This window comes from Ambystoma mexicanum, chromosome 14 (assembly GCF_040938575.1).
Source record: "Ambystoma mexicanum isolate Mex_15411 chromosome 14, UKY_AmexF1_1, whole genome shotgun sequence".
Classification (NCBI taxonomy): Eukaryota; Metazoa; Chordata; class Amphibia; order Caudata; family Ambystomatidae; genus Ambystoma; species Ambystoma mexicanum.
This window is the reverse complement of record NC_090940.1, coordinates 53,930,716-53,951,012: the sequence shown is the minus strand read 5'-3', so window position 1 is coordinate 53,951,012 and position 20,297 is coordinate 53,930,716. Positions and strand designations below refer to the sequence as shown.

Here is a 20,297-nt window from a genome sequence, read left to right as displayed (position 1 = left end):
GTGGTACATTTCTCTGGACGCACATGTTGTGCAGCATGACAAAGGCCATGGTGATCTTTGCCACCTTCTCAGGCCTATATAGGAGTGCTCCACCAGACCTGCTTAGGCAGCGGAACCGCGCCTTCACCAGGCCAAAGGTCTGCACAATCACAACACGGGTTCGGGTGTGAACCCGATTGTACTCCTCTTCATGGCTGTTCTTCGGGTTCCGCACAGGGATAAGTAGCCAAGGCTTCAAGGGATATCCTCCATCACCTGCAAGCACATACAAATAGGTGTGTGTCACTCTGAGCTGCCACCTTCAGGATTCACAGTCATACCCACAGCTACTTGGTGTGGACATGCACATGTCCCTGTACATATTAGGGGTGTACCGAATAGTACATTTACTATCCGGCCGAATACCGAATAGTTGTACTGAGTATTCTGCCGGAACCGAATAGTGAACCGAATAGTAGTGTAGTACAAATTTGTCAATATATTGCAGACATTTTTCTTTAGGAATATAAATATAGGAAAATTGCATTAATTAGTCCTGCAAAATAAAACTGATGGAAGGTACTATACTATAGTGTACTATATATATATATATATATATATATATATATATATATATATATATAAATAAAACAATAATTCAGAGTGGCACACATCAATGAGCTATGCAGCAGTAATGTGGCGGAGTAAGTAAAAGGCTGCTACCTGGCACGGTATGCGATTACTGTGCAGATGTCCAGTGTGTGCTAAAACGGGCATGTAATACGCATCAGGCAAAAACTAATAGAGCAGTGTCACAGTTTGCTAAAAAAAACAGACATTTTACATTCTGCTAACATTGAGTTTATTTTTTGCAAGTATTTCTGTCAAGTTGGTATTTAAATGTTATCTTACCTAATTCAAATCATGTTTTCTTTTATCAATGAAACATTTTAAAAAATAAATTGGGGGGAATTACTCGGCGGGAACCCTATTGACAAGAACTAAATTACAGAATCTTTTTCCCTTTTTGCGCAATTGAAGTCAGTCCTGAGCAGGAAGATATTTTTAGATCCAAAGCATGGTGGAAAGTCCCAGTCCCTCCTTGGAGGGAGGGTGGTTGGTACACAGTTCTGAGGAGTTCAAACAGAGCATAGCACGCACATGAGCTAAATGCACCCTTCCTAGCATGTACGGTCCATCTGTAAAAAGATGCGAGTCCTTTGTGGCACTATCATTCTTGCTTGACTGTGTTTTGCTGCAGCCCATAATGTCCACCCACATTCAGTACACTTAAAATTAGGCGCCATTCTTGCATACAAGACTTCAGTACACTTCTGCATATAACACACAATCTACATTTTCCTCTTAATGGAAACCTAGCATCAGGTGCAAACTAATAGCATGGTATCACAGTTTGCTAAAAAGACATGTGCAAAATCAACCCTTGTCGGGAAGAAGCATACAGTGTTATATTAAAAGCACATGACAAAGTAGGGTGCACAGTGCTGCACACACAATATATTTACATGCTTCAGAAAGCCTGCAGCAACTGCAGTGAAATTCTAGTGATGTGTAAATGCCCCTGCCAAGGCATCAATCAGAATGGGAGTTGTTTGATTGTAACATGCTTGAGACCATCATTCAGAAAATAATTGCCAATTACTTTACAAAACACACACTTGGCCCCATGCAGATTCGTGAAAAAAACATCAACTAACGGAATGGCCGGCCTGAGTATCCTATTCAAGATGACACCGAGATGCCTCCAGGGTGGAAAAAGGCTGGTGTTGCAAGTGCAGTGGGATAGCCATTTCAATCCAGGCGATGGGCGACAATGTGACACCCCCTCCCCTGAGGCAACACCTCAATGAGACAGGCACATTAGCACAAAAGCCAGCAAGAACGGGGGTGGAGCAGCGATAGTTACTGTTAATAGGGGCAGTTAGACGGCAGAGAGTGGCATGTAGTGGCAGGTTAATGGTGGTAAAGTTAAGGGGACAGCAGGGTTCCGGTCTACTTAGTTCAAAACAAAAGGCCTTTTATCTTCTATGCGTCTGAGGAAGGCCGCTCAGGAGGGGGTGCTGACAGTGATCAGCTCTGGGGTGGGGCCAGGTGTTGGGAAATGTTTTCTTTTAATTGGACAAAGTCCTGAAAGCAATACAAACTTTGTACCTGTTCATTTCGGAGCACGAGGAAAACATAACAAGCAGATCTGTGCAACAAGTGCATTTACCTTCTTTCAAAATGTTTGCTTGCATAGTGTAAATACATTTAAGGCAGGAAATAAATTCAACCTCGACACAGCAATGTATATCCCCTCCTCAAAAAATACCACTTCTAATTGAAACAGCAAGTATTAGAAGAAAGAAATGCTGGTTAGATGAAAGAACGGAGCCCTGTGGAAACACGCTCTGCATCTGCTCTGCTCTCGAACAACAAGAGCAGCTTTTTCAAAGGTTATCTTGGCAACAGCGATATGCACCCTCCTTACCTGTAGGAGTCCTTTCATCCCAGGGAAGGGTCCCGTTTGCTTATTGGAGTGCAATATGTGTTCTTGGGAGCCCGCGTTTTGCTGCATGTGCTGCCCTGTGGCCATGGAATGTAAGGGCCCCACAGCCTGGGGACACCACCATTTTTCTGGGGTACACCAGTGTGCGCGAGTCACCTGGTCTCACCCCGACTTGTGTGTCATCATATGCCACTCGCGCTGCGTGCGGTAGGCAAACGAAGAGCTGCAGAGGGGGCAGGCGAAGTTCTCCTCATTATTCTCGTGGCGGTACTTGATGTGCTCCTTCAGTGATGTCAGACGCTTGCAGCCACCGTCGCAGTAGGGGCAGGTCAGCAGTTGGGCAAAGGCATCTGGAGTTCCAGGTGGCAGGTCTGTTGCCAGGAGACAGGGGAGAGGAGAGCAGCGCAAGAGGTCAGGGAATCAATGGCAGCTAATGGGCTCGCTGCCCGAGATGGCATGATAGCGCGAGCTACAATCTGCGACCCCCAGAGACACACCCAAGGAAAGTGTCTCTGACTCATCCCATCTCGCACTGCACAATCCATCTCACAATTTGGGATGGCCTTTTTGAAAACTCTACATGCTGTGTTATTTGTGGGGGTGTAACAACTTCGGCTTCGAGTACAGATTGAATAAACGTTCGGCCGAATGACGAATAGCTTGTTTCAGCCGGAATTCGGCCGAATGTTTACTCGAAGCTGAAGTTCGGTACACCCCTAGTACATATGCACAAATATTATCTAGATGCATTCTATACTGCTATGAGGTGTGGTAGTCTGGGTGGCGTTGAATAGATGATGCAGGGTGAAATAATGCATGCTGAGGCGGATGTACTGTGGTTGTACGACAATGTTTAGCCTCCCATTTATGCTGTGTATACTACACTGTGCATGGTCACTCTAGCCACATTGGCACAGTTGCAATCCTGTTTAGTCATGCATTACTTGACATACACATGGTAGCCAGGTTGTGCATCTTACATGTGGTCATTTATATGCGTTAATGGTCAGATGTGTGCCAATGATGTGTCATGTTGGGGTTGGGGGGTTCAGGTCAGGAGTCATTAGTTCTGCATGCATTCTCCACTCACCGTCCATTCCCACCCAGGTGGAGTATGCAGCCCCCCATTCCCACCCAGGTGGAGTATGCATCCCAACGCATCACTACCCCGATGCACTGCCATGGGACAGTTAGGCAGCTCACCAAGCAGCCAGGCACCTGGTCCAGCATGTCGCTCCATGTGACGGGGTAGCGTGGAGTTACGCAGCACCATGGCATCATGTGTTGATCCGGGAAATCGGGCGCAGCAATGTGTGATGATCTTGATGGAGTCACATACCATCTGCACATTGATGGAGTGGTATTGCTTGCGATTGCGGTACACCGCCTCTACGGCATGGGGGACTAACAATTCTACATGGGTGCAGTCCAGGGCACCAACGCAATTGGGCATGCCTGCCAGTGCATGGAAGCCTACTTTGGTGTCGGCTATCTCCTGGGCAGTCCGTGGTAGGGATATGTGGGTGCTAGTCTGCTTCAGGAGGGCATCCAGCACATGGGTCAGCATGCGTGAAAATAGTGGTTGTGAAATGCCATGCAGCTACCCCACTGTGTGCTGGTAGGTGCCTGTAGCCAGGAAGTGGAGCACAGACACCACCTTTAGTAGTGGGGGGGGGGGGGGGGGGTGGCAGTGCTTGTTTCTATGAGGCTGGCAATGTCGTTGCCTATCATGTCCACTATGGTGGTGATGGTGTCCCAGTCCAACCGGTACAGGGTGTGGATCTGGTCAGGGGTTAGATTGAATGGGCTGGGTCTGATGCAAGGGATTGGTGGCTGCCTACGAGGTACTACTGGCTGCACTGGTGGTAATTGCTGGGCCTGTCTCACCCTCCTTCTCCTCCTGCGTCTCCTCTGTGCTGCCTGTTGTTGCTGCTGTAGTTGTTGTTGTAGTTGCTGTTGTTGCTGTAGTTGTAGCAGTATAGGCATGTCCTCCGGCGCCATGATTGCAACAGCTAGTGGTAGCATTTTGGTGTAGGAAGGGCTGTGGTGTGTGGGTGTACTCCTTTTATACTGGGCCTGACTCTATTGAGTCCACCTGTGGTGATCGTGTGTACCTGTGCCAGTTGGCTTGATTGCTGATTGCAGTTTACGGGTGGTCCGCGATGCCTGTATGGCCGCCATCGTGCAGGCCCTGATTACCGGCTTCAGGATGCCGGTATTTGCATGCCTGCGTGGGTTGTGATGTCCTCCTATTACCGGCATGCCATTATTAACTCCCCGAAGGGGCGCGTGAAACCTCCCATGCCAGTATGAGGGGGCACGGTACGGGCGGTGCCGGTATTGGCGGGTTGTCGGGTCGGAATGCCCCAGACCCGTTAACGATGCCGCTATTACGATTCCGCCATCCTTTTTCCATTACCTCCAATCTCGTAATGAGGCCCTATGTGCCCAAAGTAGAATGTTGTGGGGCCGTTGCATAGGATGACATAGCAATCAACATATCATTGTGGAGTTGGCGAGTAGATCGCATGCGGGAGGATTTGAACGAAAGTGAGCATACAATATTAATTAATGCACATTTCAGTATATTCGAACAGTGGGTACAGCGAGTAACATACCGGGCATGCTGCTAGCAGGTACTGGTTGCAAAGCGTGAGGACTGTGCTTTGCATCGAGTTGGGTATCTGTGTTAATGCAGGTCAGCATGATGCAGGAGAAAGGGTGTCAGCGATGCGATCCTTGGATGTGGGAGAGTGTATGTTTCAATGTTCAAGCAAGTAGATTGCATGCACTAGCGCGCTAACAGGTGCAAACAGGACCTTATCTCTCGAGGGCCTTGCCTCAAGAGAGCCGGCTTCCGCCTGCCGACTCTCTCGAGGACTTGATATCTTGCGTGAAAAGCCATCTTGTTTAAATGATACAGTAACAACTAGATGGAAAAATACCTGCAGACAACTGATGGTGAACGCAGAAATAACTCCCGACCTGCTAATTAATCGCCCCTCCAAAGCAAACGCAATGATTGGATACGCACATCAATGGAAAAATCAAAATATCAATTCGACATATATCCAAAGGTGGAATCAAGAGCTTTGAATCAGCTTCCCCAATACTTAATTCTATTTCCGGACCGACACATTAGAGACACCTTCCTAAGACTGAGATTAAATGTCCTTCCAACTCGAGAATACTTGATGACCTCCAAGAAAATAACAGCAGAACAAGCCTTCTGCAGATTCTGCAAGCAACAAAATCAGAAAGAAACCCTTTTACATCTCATCATGGACTGCTCAGCTGTGAAAGAAAAACAAGAACTATTTGCAAACATGATGCCTCAACAGGCGAGACCAATGGATTATCATGAACGATGGACATATATTGTCCTAGGAAGCGACAAGTTAATGATTTTCAGAATAATTCAATTTTGGGAAACTATCATGAAGCTCGACAAAAATTCACAATAGAAGGTGGTGTTGATAATTAATATTTGAATCCTTTAATGATATTTAAATGTGAAGGACAAAGAACTGCTGATAATAGAGAACAAGTTATTTACCAACTGTAATCTTCTTTCGACTGGATGTTCCTCCCACGTATTCCTCATCTTAGATAGGCTCCCAAAGCAGTAAGAATTCAGAGGAGGGAGTACCAGAGATTTCAATCATGGACTGAATGAAGGACGGCTTTTGCAAAGAGGCCTCCTTGATATGATGTAGAGTCCAAGCAGTAATGTTTTACGAAAGTATGCATTGATGACCAGGTGGCTGCCGCACAAATATCCTGCACCGGAACACCCCTCTGAAGAGCCGTAGAAGTTGCCATGCCCCTGGTTGAATGAGCCCTTAGCCCATCTGGAGGCTCCTTCCCAGCCAATTTGTAGCACTATGAAATTGCCAGAATTATCTATCTGGATAGATTCTGCTTAGACACTCCAAGGCCCAATTTGTGTCCAGTATATCCAACAAACAGTTGGCCACTTTGTTGGAAATTCGCCAGTCTAGAAATATAGAAACTGAGAGCCCTTTTTGGGTCCAGTCTGTGCCATCTCTCCTCCTCTTTACTTGCGTGTGGAGGAGGGTAAAAATAATGTAAGGTAATTTTCCGTGACAGGTGGAAATCAGAGACTATTTTAGGTAAGGAGGATGGTTTGACTTTTAGAATGACCATATCCCTATGGAAAATGGTGTGAGGAGGCTTACAAGAGAGCGCCTGCAACTCACTCACCCTACAGGCTGATGTAATAGCCACTAGCAAAATTGTTTTCAAAGTGAGGAGCCTTAAAGGACTAGAATGTAAAGGCTCAAAGGGGGCAGACATGAGAAATTTTAAAACTAAATTTAAATCCTAGATGGGAACCTGAAAAGGTGTTGGAGGGTACACATTTGTCAGCCCTTTTAGAAACTGGGCAACTAATGGCATTTTAAAATAAGAAACCTCTTCCGAGGAGCGCTTGAAGATAGATAGCGCTGCCAAGTATCTTTTTATAGTGCCAACTTAGAGCCCCAAATTGGCCAAGTGTAAAACGAAAGAGAGTACTGTAGGAGTATTACATAAGAATGGATCCACATTCTTATCTCTGCACCAGTTACTGAACTTGTTCCAACGACACTGGTACTAGGATTTTGTTGCTGGCCTTCTGGCCGAAAGCAAAATCTTCATTACGTCATCCGGGAGGTCCCAATCCTTATATTTCAGCCGCTCAGAAACCGTGCGTGAAGGCTGAGTGTCTTGACGTCTGAATGGAGAACCTGACCATCCTCTTGCGAGAGAAGTTCCTCTCTTTGTGGGAGACATATTGGAGGGCCGATGGACATGTCCAGAAGATCCGGGTACCACGTCCTCCTGGCCCAATGCGGGGCAATTAGGACCAAGGATTTTCTGAACTTTCTCAATGTTCTGATTACACAGAATCGCAGGGACTAGAGTAAATGCATATCGGAGTGGATATACTCAGTCCACCAAAAACGCATCCCCTAGAGCTCCTCTCGGAGGAAATTCCCTTGAGCAGTATAGTTTGCACTTCCTGTTGACACTGGTCGCGAAGAGATCCACTTGAGGGGTTCCCCAAAGGGCGAAGATGTCTTGAAGGACTTCCTGAGCTAGTTCCCATTCGTGAGAAACTGTGCTCTGCCTGCTCAGAGCGTCTGCCACCGTGTTCTGCTCTCCGGCTAGGTGAACTGCCAACAGAGAGATTCCTTCTTGCATTGCCCAGAAACAGAGTTGAATTGCCTCTCTACACAGTGGTAGTGACCCTACGCCTCCTCTCTTGTTGAGGTAGTACATGGCCACTGTGTTGTTCATCATTATCAGGACATTCTTTCCCCATACAGAGGGCAGAAAGGCCTTCAGCGCTAGTCTAATTGCCCTCAGCTCCAACAGGTTGATGTGTAGTTCGGACTCCGATAGAGACCAACGACCACAGATTGTCAGATCGTTGGTGTGGGCTCCCTACCCTGTGAGTGAGGCGTCTGTCACTACTGTTATCTCCGGACATGGTTGCCAAAAAGATTCTCCCTTGAGGATATTTTCCTTGCAAGCCCACCATAGAAGATCCTGAGCCACTCTGGCCGGGACTTGCAGAAGATCTTACATATCCCCCGAAAATTGGGACCATTGAGTCCTGAGGGCCCATTGAAGGGATCTCATTCTCAATCTGGCCTCTGGCACCAGAAAAATGCAGGATGCCATGAGGCCCGCAACCTCAGAAAATCGAAGGCCAGCAGTGGTTGGGCATTCTGAAACTTTGTTACTATCTGCAGAATGTGGTGAGCTCTCTCCTCGGGAGGCAAGGCTTTCCCTGAGGAAGTATCCAGGACTGCTCCAATGAATTGAATTCGTTGGCGTGGAATCATTTGTGACTTCTTGTAATTGAAGGAGAAGCCCAGTCTGTGCAAGAAGTGGCAGGTCATGGTCAGATGTTGCTGGGCTCGTTCGGGTGAACTTGCCCTGATTAGCCAATCATCCAGGTAAGGGTAGACATGAATCCCCCCTCTCCTGAGACTCGCTGCCACTACAGCCATCAGCTTGGTGAAAACCCTCGAGCAGAGGTCAGCCCAAATGGCAGAACTCAAAACTGATAGTGAGAACCGCCAACCACGAGCCTCAGGTACTTTCTGTGCTTGAGATGGATTGGCACATAAAAGTAAGCATCCTGAAAGTCTAATGAAACCAGCCAGTCCTGAAGTTAAAGAGCCTGAAGGATCTGAGAAAGGGTCACCATCTTGAACTTGTCCTTCCTGAGGAATTTGTTCAAATTTCTTAAGTCCAAGATGGGTCTCAATCCTCCGTCCTTCTTGGGAATGAGAAAATAAGGAGAGTACCAACCCTTGTTCCTCTCCGCTACAGGTACATGTTCTATTGCACCTTTCTCTAGCAGGACTGAAATCTCCTGCACAAGGAGCGGGTCTGGAATTTTGACAGAATTGGCTCCCGATGGATGATCTTGAGGTCTTTGTCGAAAAGGAAGGCAGTAACCATGGGTCACTATCTCTAGCACCCAGGCATCTGATGTAATGCCCCGCCATTCATTCAGATACCGAGTGATACTGCCTCCCACCAGGGTTTTGTGGGTCAAGACCTCAGAATGGCTTTCCAGCGGCTGCAGCAGTGACTGAGGAGGTAGTCGCCGCTGCTGAGGCTGATTTAGCACTTTTCCTTCTTCCACCACAAGGGTTTTTTTTCTGTTAACCTCTATGACTGACCTGTCCCTTCCCTCTTCCAAAAGAGGAGTAGAAACGAAAGGGACAGCTCCTCCAGGAAGATGACCCTGCGTAGGAGTGTTTCTGAGGCTGCCTTATAGCAGCGCGGAATGATTTGGCTGCCGCTTTAGAGGTCTGCAGCTTCTCCAAGCTCTCGTCCGCCTTGCTGCCGAACAGCCTCAAGCTGTCAAAGGGCATATTGAGTAATCTGGATTGCCCATCAGGGGCAAAGCCAGATTTCCTCAGCCATGCAAATCTGTGTAGGACTGTGCTAGATGCCATGGACCTGCTTACACTATCAGCAGTGTCCAATCCTGACTGGAGGCATTCCTCCATAGCCTCTTTTCCATCCCTTACTATTGCCAGGAAGGCACCCGTTCCTCACTCTCTGGGATGTGTTCAGCCGCTGATGTCATAAAGTCCCACAGGGTGTATGTAAACCTTGCCAGAGTGCAAGTGACGTTCATAGATTCAAGGGCCATGCTGCCCGAATAGAAGACTTTCCAGGCCCAAGCATCAACTTGTTTGTCATCCATATCAGGTGGTATCGAATGGTAAGCTGATTGTCTAGTGGAGGTTGCAGCTTGTACCACCAAGCTTTCTGGCGAGGGATGCTTTGACAGGTGCTCACGATCTGGCCTGTACTTCCCCACAATATTTTTATTTACTGCAGGCCCAGAGTCTGGGGTATCCCAAGTTGCCATACCCTTTTTTACAATGGCCTACAGAAAGGGAGAACAGGGTCCCTTTGATGTCCCTCATTAAGGATGTCCGTCATATCGTCCTGGTCAAACCTTGGGGAATCAGTTTTCCATCCCAGGAAGTCAATGACTCTTCCCTTTAGATTTCTATACCTGGGGTCTGCATGATCTGCAGGGTCTGGCCTCTCAAATTCTACTTCAGGGGAAGCATCTAGGCAACTGGCTGTCTGGAGATAATCATAAAGATCAGCCATTTTAGAGTTTGGGTCTATCAACTCCTCAGGAACCTCTTTAGTTCCAAATCTAATCCCAGCTGAAGTAACATCCTCCTCAGAGGAATGATCCTCATAAATAGAGGACATAGATTAATAAAATTATTGCCTCGGTTGTGGATGGAAGGTCTTCTGTGGTGAAAAGGTTGGCATTGATCTAGGCTTTGACAAAGGCATCGATTCTGGCATCGGAATTAAAGATTGCCTCAACAAAGGCGTCGAAGGTGCCGATGATATAGAGGCTGGCTTCGACGGTTTCGCAGGAGGCTTCGACGTCGTCGAGGGAGGCCTCGACACTGTCGCGGAAGGTATCGACACCATCTTCGACGGCGGCTTCGACGTTGTTATCGAAGGCTGCGTCGAGTCGCTATTCAATGTCGACTTCGATGTGGACGCCATTTTGTCAGTCGTCACACCCCGATGTATGCACCAGTGGTTTCACTCTTTTTTTCATGAGGTGTCGGAGAGCTTACCCCCAATGACACCCTCGACTATTTTGTCGGATCTCGCGTGCCTGGTCTTTGATCTCCCTCTGTCACTCTTGGTGTGGGCAGGGGCATGATCTTCACGTGGCTTTTTCGAAGGGGTCTGGGTCGCATTCTCGAAAATGTTTTGCATCGAAGCCCTGAAGGCCTCCCATTTTTCAGGGGAATCATGCTTCGAAGGGTAGGATACGACCCTTCTGTCAGACGAGGAGCAAGAGGAAGAAGAAGATCTATGTTGTTGCTTCTTCGATGTTTTTGGACGAAGATGAGGAGGATTTCCTCAAGTGACTCCTAGACCTTGATCTCCTCGACCCGTGTCGAGACCTTTCACTGGACCCTCCCAAATCTCTTTGTCTTTTTGAAGACTTATAAAACCCCCCCACGCCAGTTTACCTTTCTGTTTCTTAAGAGCCTTATTGGACTTAGCCTGACAGGAACCACATTCGTCGACCCGATGGTCAGGGCCCAAACACCAAAGGCAATTACGATGGGGGTCGGTAATCGACATCTTTTTCCCACACTTTTGACATTTTTTAAAACCTGTCTTGGGTGTGGATGGAGTCGATGGAGAGGACATTTCGTCGAAAAAACTGATGCGCCGTTTTGTGACACGAAGCAGTGTTCGGAAAAACAGAACTGAGCCAACGGGCGTGGCTCGAGCCCTTTATATGGCAGATGATGTTGACGCTAGACGGCGGCCCTCGAGGGACTATGACTCCGCTGCTTCAAGCACAGCGTCCTCTGGTGACATTTTTTCGAAGCAGCAAAGCTGGGAGACAAGATATCTAAGATGAGGAATACGTGGGAGGACACAATCCATTCGAAAGAAACGTATGCTTCGACTGTAATATTTGACATTACCTGATTAGCTCAAATTTTTTGTATAATCATGCTGCACAATGTAAAGTTTGTTATCAAACTAAATCATTTTAATACAAAAAAAAGTTTTTAAAAAGGAAAGAATTATGTTGGACATAATAAAGGGTGAAAAAACACCATTTACGTTCCAGAAATGAGGAGAGGAACGGCTGTCTTAATGGATCGATATTGGGCCTGAGGATCCAGAGCATCCATGAAGCTACCCAGGAATTGGGGAGGGGTGTGTTCCTTGGTATATATCAATGTTCCAGCACTGGTGATTTCACAGAGTGACTTAAAGATTGAATATTTTCCAAAAGTGGACGATCACCTGAGAAGGAAAAGGTCAATAGAACTCCGGAGGATGAAGAGATCTAATTATTTCTCACAAATATCACTAATGGCTTATGAAGACATTCCTGACGAACACAAACCGTTCAGCAGAACCGCAGTGATGTTCACATCCATGTTCATGCCTGCAATCCAAACAACGGTGAATGCCAAATGGCTACAGATCACCAGATGGGAGCTGCTTTAAACAATCAATGCCACTATAAAAGGATTTAACACTATGGCCCTCATTACGACCCTGGCGGAGTGGGATACCGCCAGCGGTAATCGCGGCGGACCCGTCCGCCGTACTACGAGTTCCCTTAGCGCCATGGAGGTTTTCTCCGCCTGGTTTTACCGGGCGGAGAAAACCATGGCGCTAAGGGACCTCGTTGTTAATTACGCCGCCGTACTTTACGGCGACGTAATTAACTCCTTCCCCACTCCCATTATACCCTATGGGGCAAGAATGGGAATGGGGAAGGGTAAAATGGGGATTGGGGATTTACCGCTCCGCCAAGGTCGGCATGGGGTGGTAAATCCGCCAACCCCCATGGCGCTATCGGCGGCTTTCCGCCATGCTCCGCGGTGCATTTTGCACCGCGAAATCCGCCAGGGTCGTAATGAGGGCCTATAAAAGAAGATCCGAGGGCCATAAGGTTGATGACCCTGCAGACTAGGTATGTCCTCGACATGATTACCGCAATGGAAGGAGGTGTTTGCGCCAAGATCGGGCCATTAGGTTGCACATTTATGCCATCTCATGACGGTGAGAATGGGACCTTCACAAAGGCAATATCGATGTTAACAGACCTACACATAAAAATGGTGGATGAGACAGAAGCCATTGGAGATGACAGTTGGTTTGCACTCCTGTTCTCATAGATTCCTTATTGGATGGTCATCCTATTCAAGTTCCTTGGAGCAATATTGGTGATTATCATATTTGGATTCTGTATGATAAGGATAATAATTGGACAATGTAAGAAAACGGCCAAGAAGGCAGTAAGAATGAAGATTATGATTGACTCAAATGATGAACCAGAAGACAAGGTGCTGAACGATGATGCCATCAGAGATTACATAAAAGTATTGTGGCACCTGAAGGAACGAAATTCTTGTATCCAAAGGATTACGTGGGATGTTGAATCTACTGCACCCCGATTGGACAATGCAGCTGCATGACCTGGAGTGTGGATGAACATGTTAAAACAGCAGGCATCCTGAGGGGGGGTGACGAAGATATGGACAACGAAGAAACACTTACTCAAGAGAAGATGCAAAGAAGCAGAAAAAATTGAGGAGGTGGTCAAGGACTCGACCAGAGGGGGTAATGTAGAGGAGCAGCTGTATACATTTGCAGGACACCCCACCCCCTACCTCCCCTGTATTGGAGGCATGAGACCGTGCCTTGACTGACACCAGCTATCGTACCAATACTGCAGCAAGTCATTGGAAGGAGATACCCATTGAGACAACCATATCGAATGTACCCCTGAAGTGATGACAACCTGCAGGAAGAACTCCCTGAAGGGATATGAGAAGGAGCTAAACACATGAACTGATGACGTCATAAGAAAGTGTGCACGGTCTGCCAAGATAACTGACTGAAGACAATGGGCCTCATCACGAGTTGGGCTGTATTTCCGACTGTAATAGCGACGACTGTAAAACCCCTAGCACCGACCGGCCCGGTGGTATTACCACCGGATCACCGGGTGAGCCTTAACGGTAAATCCCCATTCCTGATTGGGTCCATTGGATCCAATGGGGAATTTCCGGTGCTAATACTGCGGGCTAATACAGCCGGCTGTAATACTGCCGAAAACAGGGATTTTCACCTTCAGAAAAAAAGCTGGAGGTAAAACAGCCGATTTAGCACCCAACTCGTGATAGGGCCAGCCCTTAAATGCAGCAGTAATACTGTTACCACCACATTTAAGGGCTACAGCCCAACTCGTGATGAGGCCCAATGTATGGACCCTAAAGGACAAAATGATGAAGTAAAGAATCGAATGAACTAGCAACGTGGAAAACAAGATTACACGTTAAAGTGCTGCAGACAACAGAAGCTCAATAAATGTACAGATGCTGAAACGCAAGGTAGATCAAGTCATCATAGAGGCTAGCTATGAGTAGTAAATAGAATGCAGGCGAAGCCACAATTTTACAGAAACTGGACATTGGTATCATTTATTAAATAAGCCAGAAACCATGAAGGGAGAATGGAAAAGCTGTGTCGCAGCTGAATAGCAGGCTCATGGAGTTGCGTGGCGGAGCTGTCTGGCCTGAAGTCAAGATCATAGAACTCGAGGTCAGCTATCTACTCTCAAGGAGAACGAGTATGCAGAGGATGAATCTTCTCACGTTAAGGTGCAAGAAAGAACACAAAAGATGCCAAGTTTTAATTCATTTAGAGCATTTAAAAGCTGCAAAACCTACATCTGTCCTGATTTGGGAAATATCCTGTGAAGACATTTCTGAGAATGAGTTTGAATTTTACACTTATGAGAATGCTAACAACTGCCCTACAATGTTTTACTGGCTTCTCATGGAATGACATTTATGACAGTTGACCAGAAACGACTCCTAACACAGAAAACTCAGGAAAAGGAATTGTCGATCAAGCCGAGACACTTAACATCAAACAAAAACCCCCAGAAATGACCTAACCTTGATTTTCCATGACAAACCTCTTCCGCCTATACACTAGTGATTGAGCGAATGGTAAAATCATCGGACGGCTTGATATTGAATCATGCAAACGTTCTGAAGCGTCTTCACTTTTTGGCAAAATTGCAAGGAAGCAAGAACTAATTGGGTAATACTACATGCCTTCTCTAAGAGGATTCACTCTGCTATTCTCGATCAAAGTGATGCCTTCTTTCCTCTGGGATTTGACCTTGCCCGAACATTGCCCAAGGCGAACCTGAAAAGGGATGAAGTAAGGTCTGAGGAAACAGCTAGACCTTGTGACTCAGCTCCTCGTCTAGAGATTGATCTGCAAAATTGCTTCCAAAAAAATCAACCCAAAGAGGAGGCTGAGAAAGAGACAAGAACTCATTGCTTGACGATAAAATGTGATGCTCATGATGTAGATGCGCCGAGAGAAGTGAAGAAATATGAGAACTACAGTGCCCCCAAACAACGGACAAATGTAAGCATCTCAACTGAAGCTACTCCACAAGCTCCCCAGAACAACTAGCAATCAAGAATAACAGAGGCATCGCCATGGAAGCTTTGTTTGTGGAACACAAAAGGATTTTCCCACCTATTCACTAAAGGAAATTCAGAAATTCAAAACTTCCATTTTATCTGCCTCCAGGAAACATCGTTACGTAATCAACCATTACGTGATGGCTATCTCATGTATCTGAATCTGGCTATTTCGAGATCTTCCGGTCGACCTTCATTCGTGCTGCTGACTTTAGTGAAGTTTGCCTCTAACCTGATAGTCTAAGAGGTATTGAATCCCAACCCGTTTATACAGATCACCCTCATTAGCGAATTCACAGACTGTAAAGAAATCTGAAATGGCTTAGCAATCTGCAATCTGTATTGGAACCCTGTGGGTATTAACAACAACGTATTCATAATTACTTTACTTTCGGCTATTGATGATCTCCAGCTTCGCTACAAATCTCTGAATTTCATCCTGTGTGGATACCTGCACATCAATTTATTCAAGATTCCGGGAGTCTTGATCCCTAGAGGGAAGCTTCCCTTGAAGGCCCAACTATGGATGAAACAACTACAGGCAAGGTAGATTCTGCTAATCAACGGCCAGCTGAGGGAAGATATACCACTGATCCCGACCTGGCAAAAGGGAAAGTCACTAGCCTATTTGGACTAGATTTTCACCTCGCTATCACTGATCCCCGGGTTAGATACCTTGAAGACCATCAAGAGTGATCACCTGATGTTGACATGCATCTGGAAAGAACCCAAAGAAAGAAGAACTCTGAGTATTCTTCCGACTCTACACGTGAACAATGGGAAAAATAGGTTGCATATTAAACCAGAAGATGTCCCAGCATTGACAGAAACATTTTTAAACAGCACAAAGTTTGGCACTGAGAGACTGGACTATGAGTGGCTACTAGTTCCATATAGAACTACAGATTCAAAAATACCAAAAAATATTTTCCAACCACGATCATCCCTATCATTTAGAGCTCGTCGGGAAAAGGAAATGCTATTGTGCTGAATTAAGGAAAGTGAGATCCCTCCCGCTGGAAGTGCGTCTGACACGAACCAAAAAAATCAAGCAAAGGTAGAAGAATTGGCTTCTTTTGTCCAAAGCCCTCCACTCCCAATGGGATACTGAATGCATGCTCAAATCATTAGCTAATCGCAATACCGGAGCTCTATGGTCTCTTTTGAATGGCCAGACAGACAGGCTGCTTTATTAATCTCTGATGTCTTAGAAACAGCGTGGGTGTCTCATTTCACTTCACTATTTGCAGAGACCTGACTAGGAAGATATACCTGACGATCCCAGCCAATCTACAGGGAAACTCAAGTGGGACAGAGATGACTTACTGACCCAAATCAAACAACTGAATTCCTCTCGAGCACCAGGCCCTGACGGTTTGACCAATACGATCTTGAAAGCCAACCCTGATGCCTGGGCCGATCTCTGCCAATCCCTATTTAAAGTGATCATGGAAACTAAGCAGATCCCCGACACTTGGAAAACTGTGGTACTGATTCCGATTTTTAAACAAGGAGATATATCGATTCCCTCCAATTATCGTCCAATTGCTCTATTGGACCCACTGGGGAAACTGTTTGCCTCCATGATCCGACGGCGACTATCTGTAGATTCAAACTAGCAGAAGAGATCCGCGACAGACCGGGTTTGTCAAGGGCGTTGGTACGAACGTCAACCTGATAATATTGAAGCTACAGGCGACAAGATCTAAAACGACATTGTGGCCCTCATTCCGAGTAGGGCGGTAAGGGATACCGGGCACCGGTAAGGAGACTGGTGCCGGTAATCCCTAACCACCCTACTACGATGTCTCTTAGCGGGTCCCTTCCTTAACGCCTGGTCTGACCAGGTGTTAAGGATGGGACCCGTTAAGGGACCTGGGTGCAAATAACGGGCTTGGCATACGCCGGCCTGTTATTTGCACCCTCCCCATTCCCACTGAGCCCTATGGGGGCTCAAATGGGAATGGGGAATGGTTTGGTGAATGGGGACTTACCGGTCCCGGCAAGGTCTGACTAGACCGGTAAGTCCCCATTGCACCAAACCGGACACGGTACCGTTATTGGTGGCAGTCATGGCGCAAATAGCGCCATGACTACCACCAACCTCAGAATGAGGACCTGTATGTCGTTTTCATAGAGTTGAATCAGGCAGTCGATAGCATAGACCATAATAACCTGTAGAAAAAACGGTGGTCTTAGAACTGCTCCCCTAACCTACTAGCCGCTATTTGAGCTCTTCATTCCAACACCTCGATCCAAGTGAGGCTATCACCTCTGGGGGCCACCACAAAGAAAATTGCCACGTTGAATGCCTTGAAACAGGGCTGTCCCTTTGTAGCAACTTTATTCAACCTGTACATTTCTGACATAGCAGCTTTGCAGGAAGTAGTAAGCGCACAGCCACCGATCTTGAATGGCACTGCGGTACCATGGATGGTATACGCGGATGATCTGGTCCTTCTAGATGAGACTAAGATCGGAATCCAAAGAAGATTGACTGCCTCAACACGAGTTTGACGGTAACCCTTAAATGCGGTGGTAACGCTATTACCGCTGCATTTAAGGGTCCGCCAAATCACAGGCTTGGGGGGAAAATCTGCCGCGATTTTGCTGATTTTCTGCAGTATTACCACCTCGCAGCAATAGCGCTGGCGGTAATACCGCTGAACATTCCCTATTGGGCCCAATGGGGAATGGGAAATTCCCAAATGGGCCCAATGGGGATTGGGTACTTCCTGTTACAACAAATCTGTGATCCAGCGCTAATATCGCCGGGGGGTTAAGCGGTAGGGCTAATAGCCCCATCGGTAATACCACTGGGGTTAGCACCCAACTCGTGATGAGGCCCAGAATGCCTTAGCTGTCAATGTTGATGAAAATGGCCTTACTATAAATGTAGTAAAGACTCAATCCATGACCCATGCTTGCCAAGAAGGAGTAAGGAAAATACCCTTCTCCCTATTATTGAACAAATTGGTTCAGGTGCAAACATTAAACTACCTAGGAGTGTGGCTAAATTCAGGCATCAGTGAGCACGAATGGGAGGCAGTCTTGAGAGTGAAAATCGGATCCTATCCCGTCAAGGTCGCAACCTACACGAAAAATATGGAAAATTCTCTTTGCGCTCAGTCCTCGCTTTCTATCATCAAAAAGTAGTGCCAATATTGACATATGGTGCAGAAGCAACACTCAATCTGACGTGGCGCATCTGGGACTAGTTAGAATGCCTCTTTTGGAGGAAAGTTCTCTCTCTCTCGCAATCTTTCCCAGTATAACAGATAAAATTTGAAATAGCTGTCCAATCCACAGACTCACTGGTATTGTGGAAATCACTCAACCTCTTTCGGAAAACTGTTGTTGATGACAAAGTGCCACCAATTGCTATTTTGAGAACAAGACCGAACACCAGTCAAAATACGATACTGAACGACTGAAGGCAAATTGTATTCAATGGATTGAAGCTCTTGAATGCTCAGTTGAAACTCTGAAGACCAACCCGTTTTCAATCAAGAAGAAAATCCAATGGAATGACTGCATTGAGACTCAAGAGTTTAAAATGCATTACAAACTTTCCATTCATTGTTCCGCGGCAAATCGTGCATTGAATCAAATCCCCTCATATTTAAAGCTTTTCACATGTCCAATGTTCTGAGATTTGTTTCTATGATAGAGTCTAAATCCGCTTTCAACGAGAGAGGTTCTAGTGCAAACGAAACAATTGATAGGTCTGTCTAATACCCATCGCTTCTGCAAAGACAGCTCGCAGCAAGAATCTTTACACCATCTTCTAATGGTTTGTGATGCGTTAGCCTCTGTAAGTCGAAAATATTGAGACTTGCTACCACCAGATTCTATGCCTTTAACTATGGAGGAAAGGTGGACTTCTCTGATAATTGGGGAAAAAAAGTGCTTATTCTTCAGAGTCCTACAATTCTGGATCAAAATTACAAGTTTAAAAGACTTTTAAGATTGTAAAACGAAATATTGCTATTCTTTTCCTTTTTTTTCTTTTTTCTTCTGTCTATAAGGAAATGAAATTAATGTGAAATAATGAAAAGTTTCTAACAAACTAAACCTTTAAATTTTTTTTTTAAAAAGCTGCAAAACGGACGAGATCGTGGTCTCCTGTCACGTGAGTCAAGGATGGAAGTAGAGCTTGAACTTGGAGTTCCAGACACGAATAGCGAGTGCCCCCACCTCTGTGCATTCCTAAACAAGAATACTCTACAAGGCCAAGTTGGCAGAAGGCATGGGTGGAGAGATGCTGGGCTAATTGTGTGGTGAGGTAGCTTCATGTTCTATCTGCCTGCACCTAGGTCTGGGCTTACGTGCTGCTAAATGAACCAAATGTTCCAGACATGGCACAAGCGTGCCAACCAATTGTGTTAGTCCGTATAACGAAAGACCTTATCGTTTGTAAGTCCAATGAGAAACTGTACACCGAATGTTTCTAAAGTGACATGTATTAAGAGGTAGGCATAAGTTGTCCACCTGATAAAGGACAGCCTGTAACAATTCTAGCTCCTATATAAGTGTATATCTAGATTTTTCCCTTAACCAATCCCAACCCATGACAGGTTTTTCACTATTGCCACGTCACTCTTACCCATTATTAAGTATAAGAATTGTATATTTTGTGGAGATCATTGAGAGACTGAGCGTATGTCCGTTGATGTTCGTTGTAACCTCCCTGTTTTAGATAATTGTTAATAAAACAGTACTCTGTCACCTTTTTGAGTTGGTTCGGTTATTTGGACTCAGAAAAAATTCTAGTGTAATCCCATCCATTACCATATGCACGTTCCAAAGGGCCATAAACTCACATACTTGTTCTAGTTTAGACAATATTCGAGTTAGTAGGAGTTTACCACAAATTATGATTCTGGTAGGTCAGAAATAAATACAATGAACACTGAGTGATGCACAACAATAATATACGCTCTTTGTCTTGAGGTCCTGGAACTGGTTCTCCATATCTAGCTTTCCTAGATATTATAGCAATATAAGAAATTCTAGCAAAAGCATTGGCTACAATTACAAAGGGCCAACAGCGGTGAGATGATACACTCACCCTCAGTTGCTGACAGATAGCCCAGCATGGTTGATATGGCTGACAAGGGGAATTCTAAAAATGTAATAAGTATGACCGAAACCAAAGAAATGTTAGAGCTACTTGTGCATCTCCAACCAGACTTAGTTGGATGAGGTTTTCTGGTGGACCCAGGCTCAAACCAATATCTCCAACTTTA

At 45.9% G+C, this 20,297-nt stretch overlaps 1 long non-coding RNA gene across 1 annotated transcript in view; it reads left to right on the top strand.

Moving 5' to 3' along the window:
- LOC138527242 (uncharacterized) overlaps positions 1 to 19,735 on the top strand; it is a 188,532-nt gene extending 168,797 nt beyond the window's left edge. The window contains exon 3 of the long non-coding RNA XR_011283821.1: positions 19,147 to 19,735. This is a non-coding gene — a long non-coding RNA (uncharacterized lncRNA). The remainder of the gene's footprint in view (positions 1 to 19,146) is intronic.
- Positions 19,736 to 20,297: the final 562 nt, after the last annotated feature.